Source organism: Phalangium opilio, unplaced genomic scaffold (assembly GCF_054372755.1).
Source record: "Phalangium opilio isolate 3A_F unplaced genomic scaffold, DU_Popi_V2 ptg000094l_1, whole genome shotgun sequence".
Classification (NCBI taxonomy): Eukaryota; Metazoa; Arthropoda; class Arachnida; order Opiliones; family Phalangiidae; genus Phalangium; species Phalangium opilio.
In genome coordinates this window covers 2,443,011-2,467,283 of record NW_028324199.1, presented here as the reverse complement: position 1 = coordinate 2,467,283, position 24,273 = coordinate 2,443,011, and the positions used below count along the sequence as shown (strand labels likewise).

General features: G+C 37.8%; 3 pseudogenes; all 3 read right to left on the bottom strand.

Moving 5' to 3' along the window:
- Window positions 1–21,308: 21,308 nt before the first annotated feature.
- Window positions 21,309–21,426, bottom strand: LOC149637924 (5S ribosomal RNA; annotated as a pseudogene).
- A 141-nt stretch (window positions 21,427–21,567) lies between these two features.
- LOC149637923 (5S ribosomal RNA) lies at window positions 21,568–21,686 on the bottom strand (annotated as a pseudogene).
- Window positions 21,687–21,826: 140 nt separating this feature from the next.
- Window positions 21,827–21,945, bottom strand: LOC149637922 (5S ribosomal RNA; annotated as a pseudogene).
- Between the last annotated feature and the right edge of the window lie 2,328 nt (window positions 21,946–24,273).

Sequence of the window (24,273 nt, the reverse complement as noted above, 5' to 3'; positions counted from 1 at the left end):
AAAATTAAAACTTAGCCGAAAATCAAAGCCGTCCGCTTTTAACATGGCCGTCTATGGGGGAGAACTAAGTTTTTGGCCCTAATTTGGCAAATACTGGCTCAAATCTCTTGAAATTTTAATGAGATGTGTAAAATAAGGTTTGTGATTTTTGTGCAAAGTTTCAAAAGATTACATCTTGTAGTTATTTTGTAAAAAAAATTAAAACTTAGCCGAAAATCAAAGCCGTCAGCTTTTATCATGGCCGTCTCTGGAAGGAACACCATTTTTTCGCCCTAATTTAGCAATACTGGCTCAAATTTCTTGAAATTGAAATGAGAGGTGTACTGAAGGATTTTTAATGATCAGGCAAAGTTTTAAAGCTCTATAACCAATAGTTTTTCCATGAAATTCAATAAAGCTTAGTTTGTACATGAGCACAACCAGAAGATCTAGATTGCTTCCGGTGACCTTTGACACCTGTCTGCTTTTTTCAGAGCGTGTTTGGTCAAAAACCTATATGATAATCATTTCTTCCTAGATGCTATTGAAAAGACAGGAATTAACATACGGAATTCAGTTGTTTGCCAATGAACTGATGTGGTTCAGTTTAATTTTAAGAGTAAAATTCACAGCTGACACAAAGTTATCCTAACTGAAATTTCCCAACTATTTGAAGGGAAAAAGAACCTATTTCTAAGATTTAAATGCTTTAACCAAACAAATATAAATCTAGGGAACTTCTAACTGTGAATACTAATGAGCATTTCAGGAATTATAACAAATTGTATGTGCTTATGAATTTTTTTATTATCACTAGAAAATTACAAATTCTCTCTGGAAGGATGGAAGATTGAAGGTCGAAGGAGAGTGGGAGGTAAAGTGAAAACCAGTTTCAACAGCTAGTAACCAGTTTTTCTCAGTAATATTTCGCGCGGATACCTTACCGGGAAATTTAAAATGAATAATGGTTGTGCTCATGTACAAACAAAGATTTATTGAATTTCAGGGAAAAAACTATTGGTTTTAGAGCTTTGAAACTTTGCTCGGTCATTAATATTCCTTCAGTACACCTCTCATTTAAATTTCAAGAAATTTGAGTCAGTATTTTCAAAATTAGGGGCAAAAAACCTGGTTCCCCCATAGGCGGCTAAGTTTTAATTTTTTTTACAAAAAAAACTACTAAATATAATCTTTTGAAACTTTGCACAAAAGTCACAAACCTTATTTTACACCTGTCTTTAAAATTGCAAGAGATTTGAGCCAGTATTTGCCAACTTAGGGCCAAACAACTTAGTTCCCCCATAGACGGGCATGTTAAAAGCTGACGGCTTTGATTTTTGTCTAAGTTTTAATTTTTTACAAGAAAACTACACGATATAATCTTTTCAAATTTTGCACAAACATCACATACCTTATTTTACACATTCGATTAAAATTTCCAGAGATTTGAGCCATTATTTGCCAAATTAGGGCCAAAAAAGGGTGTTCCTCCCATGGACGACCATGTTAAAAGCTGACCGCTTAGCTTGGTCACGTTGACCCATCGTCTCGTTCTGCTTGTTTTTCTAAACAGGATTCTTGTTCGACCTTATTTCACTTCTTCTTTCTCTCCTCATGTCCTCCTCAAGGTTAAAACTTTCTCGACTCCATATGGTCACTTGTACTCTTTGGAGTATTCTTTATAGTCGCGTATTGCATAACCGACTAGGGGTTATTTTACTTGTTAAACCAAACTACACTGATTTATGCTCGAACATTTTCACATCACCCTAATCTTAATGGCATAAAAAAACTCACACATCTCAATACTGCCACTAGAGTTAGGCATTTTCAATCAACATTATAACTTTATCTGTAGCGGAAATACATCGCGTAAGTAGCATGCTAAATCGATGCTATTTAAACGATTATCCATTAATTTTTAGATAATAAGTAAACAATGCCGATTTTCTAAATGATCACAATATTATCAAGCTAAATAAAAAAGAACGAAAATAGTTACCTTCTAGCTCATCCAGGCCCGTCGTATACGATACGTAGTAGCTGAAAGACAAAACAAACCATCAATTTTATTGCACACCGTAAATTACCTTGAGCATGAAAGATGCAAGGATAAGAGGTGAAAGCGAGAAAAAAAGTTAGTTGTATAGTGATATTGGCCTTCATGAACCAATCTGGGATGAATTTATTAATTTTCTTGACGTAGATATCGCTTTGAATGCTTCTGATTTTTAGTAATTTTAGTGCAAACCCATAAAAATCATTCGCGAAGGATCAAAAACTTATTTTTATGCATATTGTGCCCCTCTCTAGTATTGACCAACCACACAATTTTAAAAAGGTTTAACATTGTTGGACAGCACCAAGAAATTGACTGGTGGGGTTTCCACCCTGGAATTTTGTATATTTCATTAATATTTAAAAACATTTACATTAGAATTTCGTTTATTCCAATTTAGATGTTCCTGAATTCGGCACGACCAAGTTCGAAATATCTACTAGTTTCATGGGACAGTATATTTGTTGGTCTTGTTTCTTTTTATCAACTCTTTTCTGCTGTGGTGTTAAAACCAACTTCTTGCCCGCAAACAAGTACTTGATCAACGGGATTTCGGACCTGAAATTTTACCCAAATTCCAAACTTCTACTTTGGTTGGACGATAGCTTGGGAGAAACTTGTGATTCAGGACGAAAAGGCATTGACGTAAATCCTAAATAAATGCTTGCTTAAGATACTGGTTACGTTAGAGTTATATTAGTATGCTATTTATGATGTTAGTAGATGTGTGTGCATGCAATTTATCATGTTAGTAGATGTGTATGCATGCAATTCATCATGTTCTTTAGATGCGTATTGTATTTTTATAATTTCAGAATTTTTTAAAATTAAATCAGGGATAGATTTATGATTAAATAAGGAAATTTTTTGCTCAATTTATTCTGAAATACGTAGATTAATTAAACAAATGTCACTAATCCGACACTTTGATTACAACGATACTTCCAATCGACCGGATAAGATTTTTATACCTATCCCATGTAATGAACAAACAGGAGTTTATTATATTGGGAGTTACTTAAAGCAATGCTTCCTATATTGAAGCGATAATTCCTATCGCCCAACAGAATGTCTCAAAAATCACTTTTTTTCCATTACAAGTATTTTTTAACTATAATCGTTTTAATCTGAGCGTGGTTATGTTTTAATCAGTTCAAATAATTCGCTGATGCTCAGTTGTTGTTAGTGACCGTCGTTTGCACCTTATTCAATGGATACGTTGATCCTAAAGGCGACTGTTGAAATGAGGGCAGTGGGAGTTCAAAAATAGTTAGGAAAGCCCCGTTTAGTTTCGTAGTATAACGCTCAGTCCTAAATGGAGATATGTTTCGGACTTAAACTGTATTTTGTAGACCATTGTTATTTTAAAGGCCGACTTCCATCGAAAAGAGTTCTTGCGAACTGAAAACCGAGCATCGAGACTAACAATGAAGTGACCGTGCCGATTTTCGAATCCCATCTGGGTCAAAAGATGGAAGGGTTCTAGCTAAGTGAAAGCCGTGCAATGTGGTTCTAGCGAACTGAAGATACACAGTAGAGAATTTCCTTCAGGGGAAAGCAAAAATTCGAGAGGAAATAAATTTAAAAGGATTTCTATTGTGTAAGTTCTGTTCGCTAGAGCCACATTGCACGGCTTTCGGTTATCTAGAACCCCTTCCAACTTTTACCCCAGCGGGGCTTCGAAAATCGGCACGGTCGCTTCATTGTTAGTCTCAATGCTCGGTTTTCAGTTCGCTAGAACCCTTTTCGTGGAAGTCGGCCTTTAATCGTATTGTGCTTGTAAAGTATTATAAATATATTTACATAGGAAAACAAAGTTGAGAGTTAAAATTGTATTTATTCACATGACTTTTTTCAGCCCATCGGGGACTGCAAATTTATAGAAAATATGGAAATGACTTTCTTGAATATAAAATTCGACGAAAATCCAGACGATTTTCAAAAGTTTATGAAAAATTTTATCGACGAGCAAATGATTTTTGTGGGTTACTACTCAAATATCGTGTCAATACTTGATAAAATAAAAGACAAACTTTTTGAGGAGAAAAAGAATTATTACGTTCGTATTGGAGAGCCTTCAAACGACATCCCATTTGGAATTATGTTCAAACGTGGAGCAAATTCAAGTTTGAAAGAAAAATTCAACACTGTGTATGGAAATATTTTCCTAGGCTTTAATTCATTCAGGCTGTGCTATTTTTGGCAAAAAGTTGGGTACATACAATACACATAAGTTAGTAATCACAAAGTGGGAATATCAAACCTTTTAGTTTAGCAATTTCAATAGATTCTTCAGTAAATTTTCTATCCGAGTTTCAAGTAGGAGTAAGGATCTTACGCGAGGGCAGGAGTGAGATGCAGCTTCGCGGCAGAATAGAAACTTGAAATACGTAAACGTCAAGCACAAGACTTCAGTCGTGCAGCCGTGTTAGGGGAAATACGTGTTGCATTCCCGAATGCAATAGTTACGCATTTTTAAACCAAAATATAAATTTTCATCGGTTTCCCAAAGAAGAACCCGTTAAAAACTGGATTTTTGGCTTGGCGGGACCGATTTTTTTAACCGACCGTGGCGCGAGAAGCTTGCCTCATGAAGCGCGTGAACTGGTGCATGATAAACAGACCATAGCCTTGCGAGTCGCGTGATATAGGAGGCTATAACCAGAAATTTTCTATCAAAGTTTCCGCTCTTCTCTTGTATCGGGGAACCACGAAGAAAGAAATTTATTTGAAGAGCTATTGTGGCCAACACACATTTTATTTTTCGGAATCAAACTTCGCAAATATTTCAGTTTTCATCCAATTTTGTGATTTAGGTATTATTACTTAGATTGGTAGCAATATTTACCAAGTGAACAGTCAATTAAAAGACGTTGTTCCATAATGACTTCATCGTTGGGAAAAACTATCATGGGACAGTTATATAGAAAAATTTCCTTATGCTAAAACTAGACATTAATCCATCTTATTCAGATTTATGCCTGTATCTCATGTATAACAAACTGAATGCGTCTTAATATAAGCTTTTCAAGTTTCGTGCAAAGCTAAAATGGTGGTAAACACTGTTTTCTTCAGCTAAACGCAAATAATTTTGTATTTCAGAGCTCTTCTCTTCCACGAGACTAGTCAGGACACCCGTGTACTACGTGAACAGAATTTTAATCAAAGTAAACTGTTTGAGCAACCAGCGCAAACTGACACTTGGAGTCCACTTGGCTTACAAATCATTTTTGAAGCATCAAAGCTATACTTTGTAGGACTGGCAGTAGCGACAGGGGCACTCGTAGCGGAAATAATTACTGCACACTTTAAAGATAATCGTCGTCGTTCTCATGCCAGGAAGAAAGTTTTTGGCAAAAAATGGAGGAAGAGTTTACCGGAGATTATGTTTGGGTGACTGAACCCATTCACTCGTTCAAGTCATCACGCAAATATCGTATGCACTAGTTTTGAGAAGAAAAATACTTGGCCATGCTGGTCATTCAACAATCAAAACTAATAAAATTACGTATCTGATTAAAAAGAGATTTCACTCATTTTAGTATATTATGGTATTGATAGAAATGATACGTATAATTGCACTAAATCAAAAGATAATAATAAAACACATCTTACTAATCTTACTCATTTAAGAATGTTGGGGCCGTTCACAAATTACGTATTGCATAAACTTTCTCATTTAGAAAAACCCTCGTAAGAAAAAGAAGACCCCGGGCCCCTTAATTACGTAAGAAATACTTCAAACCCCCTTGTATAAAGATTAGAGAAATGTTTCAGTTTTTTTACTCGTAAGAGCATATAAATTAACGCCTATTTAAAATTGGAACAATGTGTTGTAACATGGCTGCCAGATTCCAGGCGTTTCTACTCCTTGGATCTGGCAGGGTGTCATGCCTCCATGTTACATACTCCTCCTCTTCCAAAAAACAATCTCTGTGATCGCTAGAAAGTCAGTCAGTTGTTAGCTCTCGGACGGAGCAGTTTGTTGTTTTGTTAAAAATAGTTAACTGTCAAGTGTACAGTCGGGTTAATCCCTTTTTCATTAATAAATATATAGAAGACTCAGAGTTTTCTAAACTTGGATTAATAAAGTGAGTTGTTCTTTCTTTTATTTTTATGGCTCTCTTGATTTAATTAATTAGTACCGAGGGTTACATAAATGGCGCCCGAACAGGGACTCGAATTGAAATAACTAGGCCTTAAGACTTGGTTAAGTCCCGTAAATTATATTGTTTATCATTGTCGGTATATCCGCCTCCCACGTGAAGTTAAGCCTTGGCTCTCCACGTTGGTTGGTAATTAAAGATAATTATTTTAATCTTAAGAAATCATTATTAATTTAAATAATAAATTAACATAAAAATTATCTTTATGATTAATGTATCGATTTAAAGATAACTTACTTGTATATTTTGTGTAAACTTAACTAAATTTAACAAACTTGTCTATTGGTTAATTTAACCTTAATAATGGCTTATTCGGACGATAAACAAACTTGGAGGTCGCCTCGACCATCCGAGGATGAGGATGACGATCTAATTTTAAAGAAAAGGGAAGATAAATCTAAAGAAGATCTGTTTACGTCCATGGAAGACGATGGCGACATGCTAGCACCGCCTGAAACAGATGATCCATTGGAGGAATTTAACCGGAAACTTCGTATTGAGGAAGAGAAAGACAAAGAAGATTCAAGAAGGAGAGCTGCAGCCCCTTCAGAATCGGAATATTCTCCCTATTTACTATTTCATCATAAGAGTATTCCTGCCCCCAAGGGAAGTTCAACTCCCTCTAATTTCCCTCCTCAAACTGGGATAAATTCCCTTGATCCTCCTAAATCAGAGTCCACAATTGTTAAGCCTAAAATTAGTTTTGCTAATGTCTTACCTAAACCAGAAACTAGAACTATCGGAACCCAATTTTCTCCGTCCCAACAAATCCCTCAATTAGGACCAGACACGTCCGACGAGGAATTAAAAGCTTTTATATTGCCTTTGCTTCAAACACTGGCTGATAATTCTAATCAAAATGTGGCAATACAAAAAGCTTTAGCTACTAGTTTGGATAGGTTAGTTAGGGATCTACCCTCGTTAATAAATAGAGGTTCAACTCCTCAAACGGGAAAAGTCCCTATTGAACCACCAGAAAGGCTAGCTTTTATGGGATCGTCTAACGATAACGCCACCGAGTTTTTAGCAGCTTTTGAGGAGTATGCTAAATTTCACAAGCTATCACATGATGAAAGGTTAGCTGCATTGCCTCTCCTTTTAAGAGGGCGTGCCTTGTATTGGTACAGGGATTTAGTCCGTCAATATGACGAAATGTGTAGCGTAAAGCCTTCCCATCCTCATTTAACTTGGAATACGTTTAAGAGACATTTTAAGGTTCAGTTTAGAGATTCCGAAGCTGATTCTAAACTTAAGATAGAAATAAACCATAGAAGTCAGAAAGATAAGGAGTCGGTAGAGGAATTCATCGGGGAAGTAATGAAGCTGAATCTAGGGATGACCCATCCCCTCTCCGGAAAGGAATTAGTTCCTATAATAAAGAGTAATTTAAAAGATGAACTTAGAACTCCCCTCCTTTTCCTTCAATTTACTACTATGGAACAGTTGAGAAATTCCTGTAAAACAATAGAAAAGGTTATTGAAGTTAGGAGAAAGAACGCTGAGAAAAGGGAAAAGAGGAAATCACCCCCTAAGCCAAAGGTTAAAGCTGAGTCTTTTTGCCCAGCTAATAAGGGCTCTGCCCATAATCAGTGTTCCCCCGGGCATTGTCAAAGCCCTTGTCCTACTTCTCCATCACATCCTAAATGGGAATATCCCTTGAGACCCTTAGACTCTAGATCACAAGCTAGAGCTCAAAACACTTCTAATAGAGGTCAAAGATCATATACTAGATATAATAATCAAAGATCTAAATCTCCTGGTCGTCAGTTGGCCGTATCTTACCCCTCTACACGTACAATCACCTGTTACAGTTGTCAGGAACCTGGTCATCTAGCACCCGATTGTCCAAATAAAAATATGATCCAGTCGGGGGAAGCCCAGACGGGAGAGGTCCCTCGTGGTCCTTCTCCCGGTGCCCAGTAAATTCCCCTAACAAGAAGCGTGTCGCGTTTCCCTTAAGGATAGAATCAGTCAAGAAAGGTTCGGTTTATAAAAGGGTTACTATTCCCGTTACTTTTGAACACGCGACAGTTCACGCTAAATTAGACAGCGGGGCCGATGCCTCTTTTGTTAGTCTTGACCAGTGGCAAAAAATCTGTAAACATAGAAATTCTTCAGTATTACCTGAAGATGAAGAATTAGAATGTGTAGTTTGGGACGACGGCCGTTATACGTTTACAAAAGGTTCTCACGAGTTAGAGTTTACTCTTAAGTCAATTGACAGTGAGAAACAATTCAAATTTAAATTCTACATAGTTCCTTCCCTTAATAGTGACTTTATATTGGGTCAAGATTTTCTTGAAGAAAATAGGGTCAAATTAGATTTTGAGTCATCTCAATGCTTAGTGGGTAACTTAAGGATCCCTTTTTCAATACCATCAGAAAAGGATCCAATAGATAAGGAGATTGTAGAGAATATCAGGGACGCAGTTTCCGCAGCCCCAATTACTGATGAACAACGTCATCAACTAGAAACTCTTTTATTAAAATTCCCTGAGTTGTTTTCTGATAAAGTAGGAAGAAGAGGACTAGTCTTCCACGAGATTCATACGGGTAATAGTCCGCCCATCAAATCTCAACCTTATCGTGTTAATGACCAGAAAAGGAAAATAATAGAACAACATGTAAGGGAAATGTTGGATGACGGGATAATTAGACCCTCAGTATCTCCTTGGGCTTCGCCCGTAGTTTTAGTTGATCAAACAAAACGGGGTAAGCCCTATAGGTTTTGTATTGATTACAGAAAACTAAATCAAGTTACCATCAAGGACCCTTATCCTTTGCCTAATATAGAGGACATGTTAGCTAGGGTTGGAAGACCTAAATACATTACTACACTTGACCTTAAATCAGGGTACTGGCAAGTGGAAATGCACCCTAAGAGCAGAGAAAAAACTGCCTTCGTGACTCATATGGGAAAGTACGAATTTAATGTACTCCCTTTTGGGCTATGTAACGCCCCTAGCTCCTTTCAGCGTTTAATCGACGAGATTTTTAGGGACGCAGATTACTTCCAATTAATAGACTATTTAGATGATTTAATCTCGCTTAGCGAAGATTGGGACCAACACTTAACGTGTTTAGAATATGTCCTCAATAGATTTAAGGAAGCGGGTCTCACCCTACAGTTAAAGAAATGTCGTTTCGCTCAGAAAGAAGCTACCATATTTGGTCACATTGTAAATGAAAAAGGGGTGCACATAGATCCTTCAAAGATAGAAGCCATTCAGAAATTCCCTCCTCCTAAAAATATTAAGGAAGTACAGAGATTTTTAGGGATGGCAGGTTGGCATAACCGTTTTATTAACCACTACTCTCAAATAGTAGCCCCCATTAATAAACTTAAACGGAAGGATCAAAAATTTATTTGGGGTATCGAACAGCAGCAGGCGTTCGACAAGATTAAGGAAGCCATTTGTAAGGCTCATCCCTTAGCTTCCTTTAGAAGGGATTCCCCGTGCATACTAACTACTGATGCTAGTGATGCAGGGTTAGGTGCCCTTCTTTCCCAAATGCAAGACAATGTCGAAGTCCCAATAGCTTATGCTAGCACAGGACTAAAAGATGCAGAAACAAGGTACTCCACTAGCGAGAAGGAGTGTTTAGCCATATGTTGGGCAGTTAAAAAGTTTAGGCCCTTTCTAGAAGGTCGTAAATTCACTGTCCTCACTGACCATCAGGCTTTACAGTGGTTGTTTAATATTAGGGAACCTAATTCTCGTCTAGTTAAATGGGCAATGTACCTTCAAACATTTGACTTTACTATCAAACATAAGAAAGGAGTAGAGAACGTAGTAGCAGACGCTTTATCGAGAGCTCCGATAAATGTCTTAAGTATCAATCCTAGTTCCTCTACTTCCAATTCTACTAGTCATTTGGATCCAACTAGTAGTAGTACCAGTCAAAATTCTACCGATAGTAGTAGTTCCTCTAGTGACACTGTTGAAGGCCGATTACGTCCCCCAGGTCCTAGAGCCCTATATTCGGTCTTCACATTAGAAGACGTAAGAAAATCTCAGAGGGAAGATCCATTCGCTTCACCGATAATTAATTCCTTGCAAGGACCTAACCCAGTTAGGCATAAACTTTTTGAAATAAAAAATGATCTTCTTTATAGAAGACCTTATAGGAATCATCCGGAAAAAAATTTATTTTCCGCCTCGGTTAAGGCTAGAAGCCATGAGGTTGCTACATGACCAACCACTATCAGCTCATAGGGGCAAAGATAAGACCCTTAGTAAAGTTACATATAGATATTGGTGGCCCTCTATAATTAGTGACGTCCAGGATTATGTTCGAGGTTGTTCTTTATGCCAACAGTTTAAGGCTAGAAATAGGAAAAAGCCAGGGCTAATGCAACCCTCAGAAATAACAAGTCCTTGGGACCAAATAAGTGTCGACATTATGGGACCCTTCCCTTCTAGTAGACACCACTACAAATATTTAATAGTTTTTGTCGATTATATGACCAAATTCGTGGAAATGATACCTCTAAAAACTATTACCGCTAAGACCTGTGTGCAGGCTTTTAAGTCTATTATTGCCAGGTGGGGAGCTCCTAAAGCTATCCTTAGTGATAGAGGGGTACAATTTACCTCGAAACTTTGGCTGCAAACTTGCAGAGCATTTCGAATTAACCCAAAGTTTACCACCCCCTATACTCCTAAGGGAAACCCCACTGAAAGAGTCAATAGAGTAATAGGCGAATTAATATCATTTTATGTAGGGAATCACCATGATAGATGGGATGAATCCCTTGACCTTCTTCAATTTGCTATAAATTCCGCACCCCATGAAACAACGGGCAGATCCCCGTTCTTTTTAAATTTAGGGCGGGAGCCACGTCTCCCTTGGGATTTAGATATTGAAGAACCCATTCAGGACAATGATGACCCCAGTCGTGATAAGGCTTTAAAGGTTCTTAAGAAACAATTAGCATTAAGCAATGAATTGTCTAAGTTAGCAAAGGCCCATCAGAAAAAATACTACGACCTCCGCCATGACCCTTTAGAGTTTGCGGTAGGAACCTTAGTATGGATGGAAACTCATCCTTTATCTAGTACGACAGGTCAGCTTATGAAAAAGCTTAGTCCTAAATGGGCAGGTCCCTTTAAAATAGTAGCTAAACACTCTCCCGTAGTCTACGAGTTAGAAGACGCTAACTCAGGGCAGAACGTAGGGAAAGTCAACTTAGAACATTTAAACCTCTATTGGACCAATGTAGCTGTCTTCGACAACGCCGAAAATGCCCCCACTTCACAATCAAACGTTGCAGATGATCCCGAGTCTAGTCATAAAAAGGACGGTGGAACCATGGACCACCCTTCTGCAGAGACTTCCTCAGTCACGTCATCTGAATCATCATCTTCTACGTCTCCGTCACCTCAGGACGGTCAGGAAACCAATCAACCGATTTTTCCTGGTATTCCCGATGTCCCTCAAGCCTCGACATCCAGTACAGTAGAAGATCAAGCAGCGGATCAACCGATCCCTCCAACAGATTCTGATAGTGAACCGGGCATGGCCCTTTTTGAAGACCCTCCTCTCCTCCTATTTACCTATCATGATATGAGGGCTTTTCAGCTCGATCATCCCTCTAACGATAGCCCGCCTTCTGCGGCAGGGGAGGCTTCCCCGTCTGATCATGAATCAGTCGTGGAAAATAAGCTACATACCCCAACATCCAGTTTTTCAAAAGAAATTGTAACGCCAGAAGACAAATCAACGTCTTCTGAGCAGTCCATACCGGAACCTGCGTTACACCATTCTCCATCTTCTGGTTTTTCGGAGGAAATAGTACCTCCTGAACCGATTTCTATTTCTACCGAAGAAATAGTACATCCTGAACAGAATTCTACTGTGTCGGAAGAAACGTCAACACCTACAACGCCTTCTCAATCGAAATCCCAATCGTTACGTGTGTCTGATAGTTCTTCAACCACGTTATCGGAATCAATGAGAACTCCTCGTTTAAATAGGGCTACATTACCCGATATTTACTTAGAACCTTTTATGTTGGGATGGCGACGAGAGGTATGTAAGAGGGCGACGGTTCAGCCCGGAGGTAATAAAGTAGACATTTACTAACGATCTCCCGATGATAAAAGGTTACGGTCACCTTATGAGGTTCAAGTTTACCTTAACAATAATAATATAAAGAACCTAAAAGGGAATACTTTTGCTTCTCCCGAGAGCCAATTTCTTTTTTCCCTTGGGAATTTATCTCCCAGGCAATTAAAAGAAAATACTAAAAACTTCTATTTTTAGATGGCCGAGGGTGGAAGAGAACCTAGTAGACCCATTTATTTTGATCCTCCAGAAGGAATCTCAAACCTCAAGATCGGAAAACAAAATAAAATTCAGTCCAAAGTAGAATTATCACAGGACGTTTGTTTTAAATACAAAGCTTTTTGCACTAACTGCGGCCAAGATTCCCACGTCCAAAGGGACTGTTATTTCCCTAAAAGGAAATTAGGGGAACCTCTCCGTTGTGTAGAATGTAGACAAACAGAGCACCTATCAAAAGACTGTAAGACCCCTTTGGAGGACATACCTTTGATACTAACGGTTACTCAAGAAGAAAGGAATTCCCTCATGGAAGTAACCGAAAGCCAAGCTGAACTTCCAAGGAAGGGGTACGAATATCGTCAAGAACAAAAACACCAGGCTCAACCCGAGAAGGAAAAAGGAGCATATCATCCTGATGACGGACGTCATCAAATTGATAGTGAAGACGAAGATTCAAATGGAGGTTTGGAGCATCGACAAAAGGAACGAGAAGCCCGGGAAGGCCCTGTTGCAGCCTTCTTGCGCTAGTTACCCGAGCTCCTTGGCCACAACCTCCGGCTAAGTTCCCCGTCGCTCCTACGCCCCGTCAATGGAGCCCAAACTTCAGTCTAGATGAAGAAGACGCGCTTCATTGGGAACGCTTCGGACGAATGGGTTGGACCCTGAAACCAACTCCAAAAATTCGCATTCCGGCGAAAGTCGAGGGAGCAAGACACTCCACCATCTGGAATACCGTGATCTGCTGGCGATGCCACAAAACTGGGCATCATGTTGTGTCGGACTGCCCAGGAGGGCGTAGTCAAGAATCCCTCGCCCGCCGAGAAGCTCGACGACTTGCTCGATTAGCGAAAAAACGTTCGTTGAAATGAAAAAAAAAAAGCGAGAAAGAGATTTTCTTTAATTTTCTAGTGATAAAACTTGTGATAAACTTTTTTTTTGTACCCCTGCTCAAAGGTTAAGGGTTCCTCGGGGTAACCCTATTTTCTTTCATTTTGTTATGATTAAAATGAGTTCCTAAAGAGGGGGGATGTAACATGGCTGCCAGATTCCAGGCGTTTCTACTCCTTGGATCTGGCAGGGTGTCATGCCTCCATGTTACATACTCCTCCTCTTCCAAAAAACAATCTCTGTGATCGCTAGAAAGTCAGTCAGTTGTTAGCTCTCGGACGGAGCAGTTTGTTGTTTTGTTAAAAATAGTTAACTGTCAAGTGTACAGTCGGGTTAATCCCTTTTTCATTAATAAATATATAGAAGACTCAGAGTTTTCTAAACTTGGATTAATAAAGTGAGTTGTTTTTTCTTTTATTTTTATGGCTCTCGGGAAAATCCACCCTTGATTTAATTAATTAGTACCGAGGGTTACAGTGTTAAGAACCGTAAAAAGTAATTTATAAAAAAGCTTAAAAAAACCCCAAAAAAATTCAAATATAAAAATATTCAAGTGGAATGCACTAAAATAGTACTGAAAAATAACTTGAAATGAGTTTTTAAATTATGCCTAAATGAAGACAGTATTAACAGAGGCAGGAGCCTCGATAAATTCTCGTCCCGAAATTTATTGTTATAATGATCAATAATTACACCTGCTGATTTTCTGACAAGTAGATGAGTAACTTATTTGACCCATTTCAAAATATCAATTAAAATCAGCTTGTAGATTAGAATTAAAGAAAATACTCAAATATAAAATAAAACATAATCAATATAATGACAAAACATTTTCATGATACTTAATGCAACTGTGCAGACCACATTGTGGTTTAGAAATTTGTGAATAAAAGTGGCTACCTTAAAATTAACAAAAAAACTAAAAAGACAACCCTTGAAAAATATAATTGAAACTAAAAAATAAGGTAAGCCTCGGAATATTGATAACCGGCCACAGTGCTAAGAAACTGAACACTAAACACTTTAAACATTAAAAAATGCATTAAAAATATTTAAAAACAAAATAATCCTAGCCCTAGAAATCATTGTCAATAACAGAGGCATTAGCCAGTAGCCACGATAAATTCTCGTACCGAAATTTATTGTTATAAAGATCACTAATTACTATTATACCCGCTGATGTTTCTGACAAGTAGATGAGCAACTTCTTTGGCCCGTTTCAAAATGTCAATGAAAATCAGCTTGTAGATACAAAAAAATAATCGAAAAAAATTAATAATCAATTAATTGAAATAGCTAAGGAACTGAGCACTAAACACTATAAACTTAAAAAATGTATTGATAATAATTAATAACAAAATAATCCTAGTCCTAGAAATAATTGTCACGAACTTTTATCTCTTTATAATAAGAGTGGGGTGGCGTAGCGGTTAGCACTTTCGCCTCGCAGCAAGAGGATCCCGGGTTCGATCCCGGACTGTGGCACCGGGTGAAAATCAGGGAACAAATCATTCTGCGTAGAGTTTGCAAGTTCTCTCCCCCCTCGTTAAAAGGAGTTTTCCTCCGCGGTCTAACCCGGTTTCTCCTTTCCATCAAAACTTTCAGAGGTTAACGGTAATAGTTAGTATAGGGCGCTGTAGGTTAGCTGTGGCATAGGGGCTAGCCACCACCCCTCTATGCATTGTAAAGGGACCTACCTGTAAACAAGTCACAGGCTTAGTGTGGAAATCCCTTCATAGACAAACCTTAGATAAGAAAAATATTGACGAATTCTCATTGATAATATTGGGGTGAACTATGGCACTTAAATACAAGAGATTGGCTCAGCTATTTTAGGAACACCAATGGCGTCTATAGTCATGTATTTATCGTTCGTGAAATCGTATAAGCCAGCCTGTGGGCTTCTTCTTCATACTTAATTAAAGATATTTCACCACGTAATATAAATTTATATCATCAATAGCCGTCTAATCTCTGTGTAAGATTTTGGTGAGACTCAGACAACGACGACATCAGTCAGGTGGTGAAATTTCTTTCCCCGGGCTTAAACAATGGGCCGTCAGGTGACTGCTGGTCAAGGGGTCGGACGTTTCTAAAAATCCCGTACAGTTCGTTAGAAATCTATTTAAAATCTCTCTCGAAAATCTCGAAATCCCGAAATCTCCCGTCAAAATCCTAAAATCTCAAAATTTACGTCAAAATCTAAAAATTCCAAAATGTCACGTGAAAATCTAAAAATCCCAAAATCCGTACTTTAAAATCTGAAAATCCCAAAATATTCACCTAAAATCCCGAAATCTTAACGTAAAATCCCAAAATATTCACCTAAAATCCCGAAATCTTAACGTAAAATCCCGAAATCTCACCCTAAAATATCAAAATCTGAAAATCCCCATTCTTACATTACACGTTTCACATCTATTTTAAAGAGGGGAAGACACGGGGTTAAAACTCTGCCTTCCATTTCGTTAGAAATCTATTTAAAATCTCTCTCGAAAATCTCGAAATCCCGAAATCTCCCGTCAAAATCCTAAAATCTCAAAATCTTACGTCAAAATCTAAAAATTCCAAAATGTCACGTGAAAATCTAAAAATCCCAAAATCCGTACTTTAAAATCTGAAAATCCCAAAATATTCACCTAAAATCCCGAAATCTTAACGTAAAATCCCAAAATATTCACCTAAAATCCCGAAATCATAACGTAAAATCCCGAAATCTCACCCTAAAATATCAAAATCTGAAAATCCCCATGCTTACATTACACGTTTCACATCTATTTTAAAGAGGGGAAGACACGGGGTTAAAACTCTGCCTTCCATTTCGCTTTTTGGCGCCTGCCCGATATAAGCGTTCTGTATTACAAATTAGACTATTTTTCTCCATTACGGTAAATTAAAACAAATTTAAAGACTAAAACCTAAACCCATATTTGAAAATATCGAAATATCCTTTGAACACCGGAAGTTAATAGTGAATCTTGATATCCCCTGCAAATTCCGAAACTTTCATCAAAATCCGAAAATCTCCTCGAAGTCTGAAAATCTCCTTCAAAATCTGTAAATCTTGTTCCAAGTCCCAAAATCTCTTTCAAAAACTGAAAATCCTGAACAAAATCCCGAAATTTCCTTCGAAATCTGAAAATCCCGATCAAAATCTGAAAATCTGAAAATCCCGATCAAAATCTGAAAATCTTGAAAATCCCGGAAAATCAGAAAATCTTGAAAATCCCGGAAAATCTTAAAATCTTGGACTAGATTTCAAGATTTCTAAAATCTCAGTCAGAATCTCAAAATCTGGGGCAAAATCTCAAAATCCCGTACACTGAAATTCCGAACGTCCGACCCTTCGCTGCTGGTTCTTTAGAGCTAAGGCTTACGATTTCGTGAACCATAAAAGATGGATAGATTCATGATTATAGACGCTCAAATAGCTTTGCCACTCTGTACTACTCTGTAGTATCAGTGAGCACAAATATTTGTGCTCCCTGGTAGTATTTCAGTGCCTTAGTTGACCCCAACATTAACAATGAAAACCCGCCAACGTTTAACATTGAACCAACTCAATCAATGGTTATACTATTGTAAAATTATTTAGCATTAATTGTAACACACTCTACTTTAAAACCATTACAAATTATGATAACTCCTTTTGTGGAAATAATTCGACAATAACAAATGGTAGTCAACACTTTTTACCTCTCCGAGTGACGTATGTCTCGGAGAGGTTCTAAATTCGACGTGTCGGGGTGGGTGGGTGTGTGTGTCAGGCTGTTGTTATTGACTTACACCCCAGGGGACGGCGTTCGCAGTTTCCGAATCGAAGCAAATGTGTTCGCTATTTCCGGACCGCATTCACATTTCTGGGAAAATTCAAACCTTGAGGCTATCCACAATTCAACTGTCCAATATCACTTCATCTGACTAGTCAATTGTCCATTCCACATGAACGCCAATCTGTATTCATTGGCTTCTAACACCACCATCTTATGGGCGTTGTTTTTGTCCATCCCACATAGACACCAGTCTGTACTTACTGACTTCTAACACCACCATCTTCTGGCCACTGTTCATCCCACATTGACAGCAGTCCGTACAAACTGGCTTCTAACACCACCATCTTCTGGTCTTTGTTTTTGTCCATCCCACATGGACACCAGTCTGTACACCTGGCTTCCACACCACCTTCTTCTGGTCTTTGTTTTTGTCCATCCCACATGGACACCAGTCTGTACACCTGGCTTCTACACCACCATCTTCTGGTCTTTGTTTTGGTCCATCCCACATGGACACCAGTCTGTACACCTGGCTTCTACACCACCATCTTCTGGTCTTTACTTTTGTCCATCCCACATGGACACCAGTCTGCACACCTGGCTTCTACTCCATCATCATCCTTAAGGTTAAGACATACCCGGCGATCGGCCAGGGTTACGAAAAACGTTCAGCCTCCCAATGGCGGGGCTTCCACCAAAGGTTCATGCAATTGCGCTGTTCTTATCCATAGCTTCGATTCGAAACCCTTATATACTACCTATTTGAGTAAGGCGAAGCAACCAGCGTATGCTTCATTTCAAACGCCCATATTAGTCAAGTCTCTGAAGAATGTTTAATTGATCTCTATCAACGCGAGGTAACGCTCAATAAGGCGAACAACTAGCGAAGAAAATATTTTATATTAATTGTATTTGTTTTAATATTTAAGATAATCTTGTTTCTCAACTCAAAATTTAAACGGAGTGAGTTGAAAAGCAGTCTATGTTTTAGTCTGTGTGTGTCCGTCCGTTTTTACACTAGTGCACCGCGTTAGCAGATCGCTTTGTGTTTTGTGGAAAGAATTCCCACAAAGCATAATTCTTTCTTTAATGATTTCAAGAAGAACGCTACTATATCGGTTAAATTAATTTCTATTTACCAAAAAGTAAACGCTTGGTTTTCGTTTCTGTAATGCAGAGACATTAGAGGTTCAGAGTGAGCCGAAAGTTAAATACACTTTTAAATAATCAGGCTTAGATTTTATAATTGATGAAAGCATCATGGTGGAAATCTGGGCCGCGTTCAGAAGAGCTCAGTGCTTTTAGCACTGTCCTACAGAACCTGATTTTGTTTTTGAATTCTAACGACACGGTGCGCAGCACTGAGCCAGCTCGGTCACCAAAGAAAATAGTCGGGTTTTTGGATAACATGATTTAACACGCGTAGTTCTCAGCTTGGCGAAAAAACATGGATGAATTATTTCAAGTAGCTCTTGCTGATTCAGATATGACTATACCTATTTAATTGGCGTGAAACCAGTTGATCACTCGAGAATTTTAAGAGATATGTTAGTCTTTCTAATTTTAATTATGAAAGTTGTTCTTGTTTATCTCTATAAATATGTTATCATACAATTTTTGTTAAGCCTTGGTACCTTGCACGTTTTATTGCGCTAACGTCATTTTTAAAACACCGATGACTGGAGAAAAGCGTTCAGCAAAGCTATGACGACTGAGCTCAAACGTTTTCCAAAATCCGCTGTCTTTTTTGGTGAGTTCTGCTGAACGCAGATCAGTGAAAAGTCTGATCGTAATCAGATTATAGCTTAGTGTTTTCATGCTTTTAGTGGTGCGCATTTACTTTCACTGCATGTAGCTACAAATAAGCTTTGGTGTTATGTAACGTTATGTTGACAAACTAAGAAAATCGTTGAGGTGAAACGATGATGATAGTGTTTACACGGCAACCCTGTTGTGAATATGGCTTTGAACATAGAGGGTATAAAGTTGAGGAGTAGGAAATTGGGCCTTTACAAACACGTAAAGGTAATATCCCTCCAAAGTTTTATCTCTTCATTTTCCGTTTTTTCCCCATCGGATGATTTTAATGTTTATAAGTATATCCTTATTGGATGTAAAATGTCGTCTGATTTACAGTATATTCGCTATGTTTTGTATACAGCTTTAATATTTCATAAATTTTAACTTCAGTGTTTGTTCATAAATAAAAAAGAAACATTTCCATATCTGAGTAAATAAGTTTGTAAGTAGTCCTCTTGACTCGGAGAGGTAATATTTTGGTTTTCCCAACTTGTTACCTCTCCGAGTGACGTATGTCACGGAAAGGTATTACACTGGACGGGTGAGTGTGTCTGTGTGTGTGTCTGTCACACCCCACGTGACCGCGTTCGCAGATTGCGTATCGGAGCAAACGTGTTCCCAATTTCCGGACTGCATTGACAGTTCACGGAAATTTGTAAAATTGTGTTTGTCCCCGCTGGCTATTCTACTTGAGTTCCAACACCACCAGCTTTGGTTTTCGTCCACTCCACATGGACACTAGTCTGTACTTGCTGGCTTCCAAGTACCACCTTCTTCTGTTCTTCGTCAATTTCACCTTGACACCAGCTTCTATGCGCCACCATCTTCTGTTCTTCGTCAAATCCACATTGACACCAGCTTCCATGCACCACCATCTACAAGTCTTTGTCCATTCCACATGCACGCCAGTCAGTACATTCTGGCTTCTTTTCCTTCGTCATCATTTGGTTTCAAGATATACGCGGCGATCGGCTAGGGTTACGATAAACGTCTAGCCTCGCAATGACAGGGCTTCCACCATCGGTTCACGCGAATGCGTTTTTATCTATTATTATAATGGAAACGAATCGTATATATACCCCAAAATTTGAAGAAAGCGGGCAAGAGGGGTACCCTTCACTTTAAACGTCAATATTAGCAAAGTTTCGAAAAATAATAGGAACAACTTTATTTTAAACGATTTAACTATTTTTAAAGTTATTTACTGGCGATTAAAATAATTAATATCATTTATATTTAATTAATTATTTAAGATAAATTTATTTCTTTGAAGTGACACAAGTGAGAGTTTATATAGAACGAGTAATGAACATTGCATCTGAATCGAAACACTACACGCATATCAAAGTTAATATAAAGCGAGTAGGATGATAAGATCTCTTACAAAACGATAACATTTCCTTTATGCAGAATATTAAATGGAAATATTTTAAATAATTTTCGGCATTACGATTTTTTTAGTAGTTGTGTAGCTATAAAGCTCTGTTTCATCTCAATATTCCAAGAACATCTTTTGATATTAACATTTAAAATTTGGTGTTTACTTTTTAATTCAGCTTTACTACATTTATATATGGTGTAAACGTAACTTTTAATTTCACTACATAATATGGATTTTAATACTTCGTCTCTCTGTAAGTGTTGAAGCGATTGGGTCTGTGAAATAAGATACCCTAGATTTAAACCAGAATTGACCTTGTTTCGTGTCCTCTTACAAGAGGTGTTAACGGTTCAGAGTGAGCCGAAAGTTAAATACATACTTAAGTGATAGATATTAGGTCCTCATTAGTCTTATGAGAATACACAGGGAAATGCTAAACGATTAAACTTTTACAAATGTCCTTCGCGATATCCCGCCAATTTGAGCTACGTATTTCCGGCTTTTCTCATTGGCTGGTGGACCCATGGACGAAGTAATACTGAAGGACCAATGGCAGCCCATTACTGCCCCCATTACTAAGCGACTTTACAACCAATGTAAAGCTTACATCCCTCTTTTCAGCCCCAACATGGAGGGTGTTATGAAAATGCGGAGTCAAATCCCGGAAAACGCTAGCGCCATCTAGACAAAATAAGACGTTAGCTGCTTCCCTCGTTAGAACTTTGATTCCCCCACTATCCGGTTTGCTACTATCTGCCGCTAGAAGGCGAATCAACAAGTATTTTTCAACTTTCGCCATCTGCCATCCGTCCTTCAGTATAAGTTCGTCCATATTGGACCTGTGTTTGGAAAGTAAATTTGTCTCGACTCGGAGAGGCTTATTTTGGTTTCCCAACTAGTTTAAAAATTACAAAAAGAAACTGTTTGCTTTTCTCATATCTGGTGGATTTTAGAAAAGGAAACTACAGTGTAAAAGCCAACGGGACGAAGTGTTCCTAAGTGGTTCCCTCCCAAGTACTGACTGCGCTCGACGCTGCTTAACTTCGGTGATCGGACGAGAACCGGTGTTTTTAGCGTGATATGGCCGTTTGCCGAGAACTATAGTTATTTATTCGAATTTAAAACTAATTAGACAAAATACCCTTCTCCATGTTTTTAAAAAATAAAAAAAAGAAACTCTGTTTGCTTTTCTCATATCTGGTGGATTTTAAAAAAAGGAAACTAAAGTGTAAAAGCCAACGGCACGCAGTGCTCCTAAGTGGTCTCCCTCCCAAGTTCTGACTGCGCTCGAAGCTGCTTAACTTCGATTATCGGACCAGAACCGGTGTTTTCAGCGTGATATGGCCGTTGCCGAGAACACTAGTTAATTATTCAAATTTAAAACTAGTTAGACAAGTTACCCTTCTGCATGTTTTTAAAAAAATTACAAAAAGAAACTTTGCTTGCTTTTCTCATATCTGGTGGATTTTAGAAAAGGAAACTTTAGTGTAAAAGCCAACGGCACGCAGTGTTCTTAAGTGGTCTCCCTCCCAAGTACTCACTGCGCTCGACGCTGCTTAACTTCGGTGATCGGACGAGAACCGTTGTTTTCAGCGTGATTTGGCCGTTGCCGAGAGCACTAGTTAATTATTCGAATTTCAAACTGTTGTATATTGTAGTGGTGGTTAAAGTTTAAGTAATGACTACTAAGTCTATCATAAAAATATTTATTAAAACATCCGTTCTTGTTGTACTACATGCCAGAAAGTGTGTTCGTTACATTTATCATTTACTATTTATACAATTTTCAATTAGATAAAAAACTATAAAGAAAATAGGCTAAAACGTTTTTTATCTAATAGACAAGATAGCACAAATATGTAGATCCTGAAATGAGAATCTGCAGGTTGAACATTATGGTGTACGACGCCATTGAAGTGAATAACTGCGAATACGATCCGGAAATCGAGAATAAGCCGTGGTTCGGCTTAACTACCAAAGATGAACTGCATGATTTGATGAAGAAAGAGTACTATTGCCGCAAAAAGAACAAGTTCGAGTTTTACATCGGAGAACACAGTTACCGGAGAGAATATTTTTCATTTACATCAAGTCCATCCGTGTCAGGCAAGATATCAAGGAAATTGTCATCAGATCGTAAGTGCTTTCAGACAGTTTAAATTACATCATAATTTTTTAAGCTACCCCGAAGTTCACATTAGAAGCCTCTCGAGCTTCGCGTTTACGATGAATATTTCCAAAGCTGCTGTTTGTGGAGGCTAAAACTGGCTCGCTAACCGCTTCTCTTAAGATAGACTCTGTTTTTATATCGTTAAACATTATTTCATTTTAACATTCACAGGGTCATGAATATTTTGGAGCGCAACTTTATCCACTATAAGTCAATACCGAAGAAAATCATTTATGATATGTCGAAATGGAGAAGACCTCCGGAGGAATTATTACCTTTGACAATCAAAGTTGTCAGTGGATCTCTAATCTTGTGGCTAATTGGTCTTTCTATTTCAACCATCGTGTTCATCGGAGAATTGTTTTCGATCAAGAAAAATTATTACTAAGGAGTGCACATTGGGAATCAAATAAATTTACAGCGCTGATAGAAACCAACATTTTCCCCGTCATATTAATGAATTCGTAAATAAAATATTTGGATGGTAAACTAAAATTGACGGAACAATAGAGCAAATCATGTGCCCCCATATAGTTACTTATGTTAACAGCAAAATTATGGGCCCGGTGTTGAACATCGGGAAATTTTTCACCTCGCCATTTTAAAATACTGCGGATAATTGAGCTCCAAAAGCCATTAGGCTCTCTGTAGTAAATAGCGAACCAATGTATTAAATTTTAGTGAAATCTGTTGAAAAGCGCGAACGTTATTCCATAAAGGTTTTGTTACATTTCTGGTCGCCATTTTAAAATATGGCGGCAAATTGAACCAGAAAAGGTACAAAGTGGTTGAAAAAATTGCATAAATTACGTCACTGCAAAATTTTTGCTATTTAGGTAAAGTGCCTTGGCCTGGGAGTTGATTATCAGTCAGTCAACCAATCAATCAATCAGTATGTTAGTCAAAAATAGATAGATATAAATGTGAATTCAATTTGCTGCTTTACTAACCAAGTTGTCCTCTGTACGCCTTGAAGTTTTATTAGGAAACTGAACATTAGTTGTAAATGTTCGACAGATTCAAGGCAATACTGCAAATTGGCCCCCATAAAACTGCTATAAATAGTTTAACTTTACTACATATTTTCACAGTTTTAAGCACACCAGCTAAAGTCCGCAATGACATTAAATTACAATTGTTTTGATCAGAGAATTCAGTATTTTTGAGTGTAATGTACGCTACCATCATAAATGGAAACTTATCCAGATAATTCACGAAATGTGAAATCTATTATTTCATTAACTTACATTTTACTATACGCTCCTTAAAAAATATAGCTTAATAATTCGTTGCTATCCTGAAAAAATATTTAAAACGCGTACTGACTCAAACTCAAATGAAAAAATATAATGCTTTTTCTATGGGACGCTAACCCTAAAATGTGTAATTCCCCCCTCCTCTTTAACTTGTAGTCATATCTACAAAGGCCTACCGGCCCTGTAGAATAACTGCTGTAAATATTTTCAATATTCTATTCATTATTTTTGCTTTCAAAGTAAAAGTGTTAATATTTCCTTCTCGTTATTTCTTTTTACAAATATTTTAAATCTTGTACTGAAAGGTCACCTACAGTAATTTCAAGTGAGTGAAGGTGCTTTCATTGTTGTTATCTTGTTTGCAAAATTAGCAGTAGAGAAAATAGTTCAATGTAAAATTTTGTAGTAAATACAGAAAGCGATATGTTGTCTAACTAATGTCTCAATATGTAATGGTTTCGTAATTATCGGGATTACGGCCCCCAAAACAAGGAACTTGGTACGCATGAGGAG